This window comes from Myotis davidii, unplaced genomic scaffold (assembly GCF_000327345.1).
Source record: "Myotis davidii unplaced genomic scaffold, ASM32734v1 scaffold42, whole genome shotgun sequence".
In the NCBI taxonomy this organism is placed as follows: Eukaryota; Metazoa; Chordata; class Mammalia; order Chiroptera; family Vespertilionidae; genus Myotis; species Myotis davidii.
The window spans coordinates 105,601-111,812 of record NW_006294243.1 but is presented as its reverse complement, the minus strand read 5'-3'; positions in this window follow the sequence as shown (position 1 = coordinate 111,812).

Here is a 6,212-nt window from a genome sequence, read left to right as displayed (position 1 = left end):
CTGCAGGTCCAATCTCCAGAGAATGGGCCAGGCACTGACAGACCTCCGCCACTGGCATGATCCCGAAAGTGCCACTGGTCTTCTGGAAGTCCGCCTCGGGCACTGTGGCCGCTTCCCCTCCCTAGATTCTCCATAAGGAAGAAATGATATAAAAGGGGCCACCAGGTGGCTCCCAACAACTGGCACAAACATCAGTGGGATGGATCAGATCCTGGGCTGGCAAGGGTGTTCCACCACCTGCCTGGAGGGCTGATCATGTCCCAACCCCCGCCCCCCACCCCCACCCCACTCCTTGGGACAGGTGCCAGACACAGGGTTCATGGCTGGTGAGGGCCACTGTGGCGGAGCGAGCCTCTCCCAATCGCGACTGACTAGGCGCGAGCCTGTGGCAGGTGCAGTGGGTCCAGCATGAGCAGGAGCAGCAGGCAGGAGCGGCAGGCGGTGTTATACTGTGGGTTTCTGCCCAATCCCCGCAGGCCACTCTGAGGGACCCCACCCATGCATGAATTCCTGAACCAGGCCTCTAGTCATAATAAACTATCATCTATAACTCAAGGGAAGGACAAAGATCCCCTCCACCTTCATGGACAGACCAGGAAGGCGTTGATGAAATACACGTCCGTGTCCCCAGATTCCTTTGAGGGCCAACTCGTTTTGAAGGACAATTTTGTTATTCAGTCAGCACCAGACATTAGGAGGAAACTACAAAAATTGGAAATTGGCCCTGAAAGCACCTAAGGTAACCTCCTAAAAGTAGCCACTTCAGCCTTTTACAATAGGGATCAGGAGGAGGCTGAGGAGAAGGGAGAAAGCAGTGGCTCTGGTTGCTTCACTTCAAGAGGCCAATATAATAACTCAGGGGCTCCGGGGACATGGAGCCCTCACAGCCACTTGTTAGGGCTGTGGCCAACCAGGGCACATCGAAGGGATGGCCCAAGAGGAAAGAGGAAGCCACCTGGCCCTGTCCTATCTGCAAGGGGGGGTCACTGGAAATTGGACTTCCCAAAGGGGCTAAGGCCTCCCTTAGCTGATCTGGAGTCCCAAATGGTCCTGCAGCAGGATTGACAGGCCCAGGGGCCTTCCTACCCAGCCCTGACAGACTGTCGTCTCCACCCAGGAGCCCCGGGTAACCCTGACTGTTGAGGGCAAGGAAATTAATTTCCTCCTCAACACTGGAGTCACCTTCTCCATCATCTTCTCCAGTCTTAGCCTCCCCTCCTCCCCATAGTATAATTGTAAGAGGTGTGTCTGGGAAGCTTAAAGGCATTTTTCATAGCCTTTAAGTTGCAATTGGGACAACCTGATTTTCTCAAATGCCTTCCTGATCATGCCAGAAAGCCTAACTCCCTTACTAGGGCAAGACATCTTAGCACACTTTGGCACTACCATATGTATGGTGCTGGAACAAGTACTCTGTTTCCCCCCGATGGAGACTGAGATTGACCCTTAGGTATGGGCCACCCAAGGGAAAGTCGACAGAGCAGTTGGGACAACCCCGCTCATATACACGTCAGAGATTCAGACTCCTTCCCACATCAGAAACAATACCCCCTCAACCTGGAGGCAAGAAGGGAATTGCAGACTACAATAAACAATTTTAAGGCATAGGGTCTACTAAAGCTCTGTAATAGCCCATGCAACACTCCCATTTGGGGAGTTCAAAAGCCCAAATGGGTGTGGACACTGGTCCAAAACCTTCTGCTTAATAAATGAAACCTGCTGCATGTAGGTTAATATGTCTTCACAAGTGGAGGAAAATCTTGACATTATAAAAAAGAACATCAAATTCATTGACAACTTTGAAAGCATAGACAAGACAGGGCCCCAGCTGGCTCCTGTCATTCTTATCTCAATTCAAGAATTCCTTGTGGTCATGGCTATTACCTTTTTTGTCCTCCCCTTATTATGCTTATGTTAGTACTACTATTTGGACCTTGCCTTTTGAATTTACTCCTATGTTTTGTTTCCGCCAGGATAGAGGCAATCAAGCTACAAATGGTCATGGAAATGGAATCCTGAATGGCAGCTCCTATCTTCTGTGGTCCCCTAAATCACCAACCTCTGATGGAGCCCTAATAACTGTCGCCATCAACAATGCCCCTAACCAGCCGGAAGTAGTTAGAGCCTTCAGAAGCAGTTAGGCAGTTAGGGAGGGGACTATGAGGAGAGAAATGTAAAGGGGAGTTGCAACTGAACCTTGCAGGTCTGAACAGGAACCAGTTCATCAGCCACACCATATCCCATGTCAATTCTCAAGAACGAAAGGCCCTGGTCATGGGCTGGACACACAAGTGGGGTGAGGGTGAGAAGGAACCCTGGAGTTTAAAATGTATGGATGTTGCTAGGGCTGAATTTTTTGGACCAACCAATGGGAAGTTAGCAGGGTACATATTCACCCCTGGACAAAGAAACTTTCACAGCAACCCTGCTTGGGTCGCCTCCCTGCGGCAGGGAGCTTTTCTGTAATCAAGCTTTGCTTTCGTTCATCTCTTTATCCGTAAACTCATTCCTCAATTTCACAAGATAACAAACTTGGACCTGAACAGAAATTTTGGTATCAATATCATTGTTGATATCAGTTAACAAGCACAACAGTGAATGTGACAGACACAGTAAAAGACAACTCGGTTTCAAATTAATTGCAGTTAGTTGCAATGGCAAACCATTTTATTGTAAGCCTATTTCTATAGAAATTAGGATCTGGAGTCATGTGCGTGTAGAAATTGGTGAAGATACTAGATGCAAACACACTGGTTAGGGACCTGGCCCTCCATACTTCCACTCAGTATCAGCCCTCAATACACACACACACACACAATCATACGCTCTTGGCAGTTACATTACTTCTCCCATGATGTCGCAGGATGTGTGGTTAAGCATAACCAATGGACATAAGACACTGGGGGATGGGGGAGGCTAGGGGACTGTCTTGGGCGGGGGGAAAAAATGGACACATATGTAATATCCTTTGTAATAAATAATAAAATTAAAAAAAATATCATTGTTGATATCAGTTAACAAGCACAACAGTGAATGTGACAGACACAGTAAAAGACAACTCGGTTTCAAATTAATTGCAGTTAGTTGCAATGGCAAACCATTTTATTGTAAGCCTATTTCTATAGAAATTAGGATCTGGAGTCATGTGCGTGTAGAAATTGGTGAAGATACTAGATGCAACTTTCTGGTAGTATTTGCAGCTTGAATTACAAAACTCCACTCTATTTATTGTGTATGTCTAAAACTCTGGATGAATGACTACATGGATTGTAGACATGAATTTCCTACTTAAAACTCTTGTGATCTTGCTCTAGCTGGGGTGCTCAGTTGGTTGAAGTGTTGCTCCATGAACTGAAAGGTTGCAGGCTTTTTATCCATATTTCTCTCTCTCTCTTCCTTCCTCTCTAAAATCAATAATAAAAAAAATACCCTCAAATGAGGATTTTTAAAAAATTGTGATATCTTAGTGAATTAACAATATTTTGTTTTACTCAAAGGTGCAGAAATGAAATTAAACAAAGGGAAAAGAGATGAAGAAGCATTTGTGGAGAAAAAAGGAAAATCAGACAGGAAAGAAAGATTAAGAACAGATGACCATTGATATGAAGAAAGATTGTAACTTGATTGTTCTATGTTGCTAATATGCTGAGTGGTAAAGGAATTGTTATGTCAGCAAGTAAGGAGATGTTAGGCCATCCCCCAGGAGAAAAAGAGCATTCAAAAGACTGTATGTTCCAAAACAGCAATCTTCACGGAGGGCAAAAGAGTTTTATGACAACAAATAATTAGCAGACATGGAGTTCCAATTCTGAGTTAATGTTGGTTTTCTGAAATAGGAAATTAAGGTATTATATAGAATTTATAAGTTATAAAGAACTACCTGATGATAGTCTATGTCATTCAGTGTATTCCCATTAACTGATAGATTTTTAAAAATGTCTACAGGGTTTTAGCAGTGATTAAATTTGTTTTGTTATAGACATTGAAGAAGAGTGGAGGAACATGTATAATTACTATGAGCAACCAGAATGTTTAGGCAGTTTATAGAAGAAAAGTACAAGAAGAATAAAGCTATAGCTTTCAAAATTACTCTCCATTACATACTTTGTAATGAGTAACTTGGGAAAAAGATGACAACTTTGTAAATGCGCAAATACATTTATAAAAGTAAATTTTAAAGAATTAAAAAAGATGCATTTTATAATATTTGTTCAGCAATTAAAATTCTTCAAAATTCTCATTAATAAGGTAGATGAATTCTGCCATATTGCTGTTCTTTACAATTTGAATATAACTATTACGCCAGCAGACTTCAATAAAAGTCTACTTCATATTTATGTGTGTGACAAAGATAACATGTGCTGCTGTAAATAAGTAAATGCATGGGGGTGTATTTTAAAAAAGGCAAATATTCTCCTCTGCCCCATTCAATATCACCACTGTCAGTAATCTTTTCTTTTAAGATTTTAAAAATTTATTTTTAGAGAGAGAGGAAGGGAGAGGGAGAAAGACATCAGTGTGAGAGCAAAACATCAATCGGCTGCCTGCCACATGCCTTCTACCAGGGATGGAGCCTGAAACCTGGACATATGCCCTCACCTGGGATCCAATGGGCAACTCTTCAGTGCATGATGCCACCCAACCAACTAAGCCTCACAGGCCAGGGCAGTAATCTTAACATACAGTGTGTGTCCATTACTTCATACAAATGTAGTGTAATTATATAGCATTGTTTCTGTTTTTTCTCAAAAACAAGAAAATAGTTGTTTGTTTTTAATTCTCTCCCGAGGATATGTGGTTTTATTTTATTGATTTTTAGAGAGAGGAAAGGAGAGAGAGGATCAATTTGAGAAGCCATCAATGGGTTGCCTCCTATGCATTGCCTCCACTGGGGATAGAACCTGCAACCAAGATATGTGCCCAGACGGGTAATCAAACCCATAACCTTTTGGTGCATGGGACAACATTCCAACCAACTGAGTCGCTGGGCCAGGGCACACTATGTGATTTAAAAAACAACAACAAAACACTTTGCAATATTATAGAAATCTCTTGATTTATACTTTTAGATCACTTGGAAGCTCCATTATATCGATGTGTCATAATTTTTGGGCCATTCCCTAATAGCTGGACATTCATAGCATTTAATATTATAGTATTAAAATGGACTTCCCTTTACATATATCTTTACACACTGGCTATTTTATTCTATAGAGTGTGTTCATAAAAGTAGAATTTGCTAGATTAAAAATAATTCATAAAAATATTACTATTGAATAGGTAATACATGAGCATTGTAAGAAAAAGTTCAGAGGAAAAAGGCAAATAAACGTTTTCCATTACATTGTTTCCCATTTCCTTCTGTTTGTTTGGAATGCTTAAACAAACAGAAAAGTTTGGAGAGTCTGTCACCTAATCGTATATAATAAAACTCTAATATGCAAATCGAACAAACGGTGGAACAACTGGTCGCTATGATGTGCACTGACCACCAGGGTGCAGATGCTCAGTGCAGGAGCTGTCCCCTGGTGGTCAGTGCACCCCCACAGGGGGAGCGCCACTCATCCAGAAGCCAGGCTCGCTGTTCCTTAGCGCTGCCTCAGAGACGGGACAGGTTTCTGCCACCACCACTGTGCTTGCCAGCCATGAGCCCGGCTTCTTACTGCAGGTGGGCGGTAAGGAGCAAGGGGTCCTGGACTGCGAGAGGGCCTAAGCCAGCAGTTGGACATCCCCTGAGTGGTCCTGGACTGTGAGAGGGCACAGGCCAGGCTGAGGGACTCCCCACCCCTGCCAGTGCATGAAGTTTCATGCACCAGGCCTCTAGTATATACATAAACAGCTCAGGAGATTGGAGTATGATAATCATTAGTTAATGTATGATTAAGTACTAGAAAATATTTAAACTCTTCATTTACCATAGATATTGCATTAAAATGTGTGGAAAGTTCTTATTTTACAGTACTTTAAATTGATCAATCCCATTGCTTAATAGATTTTAATCTAGAAATTGATATATTTTTTAAAGAAATATTTTTGATTTCAGAGAGGGAGAGGGAGAGATAGAAACATCAATAATGAGAATCATTGATCGGTTGCCTCCTGCACACCCCACACTGGGACTGAATCTGCAACCCGGGCATGTGGCCTTGGCCGGAATTGAACCCGGGACCCCTAAGTCTGAAGGCCAACGCTCTATACACTGAGCCAAGACC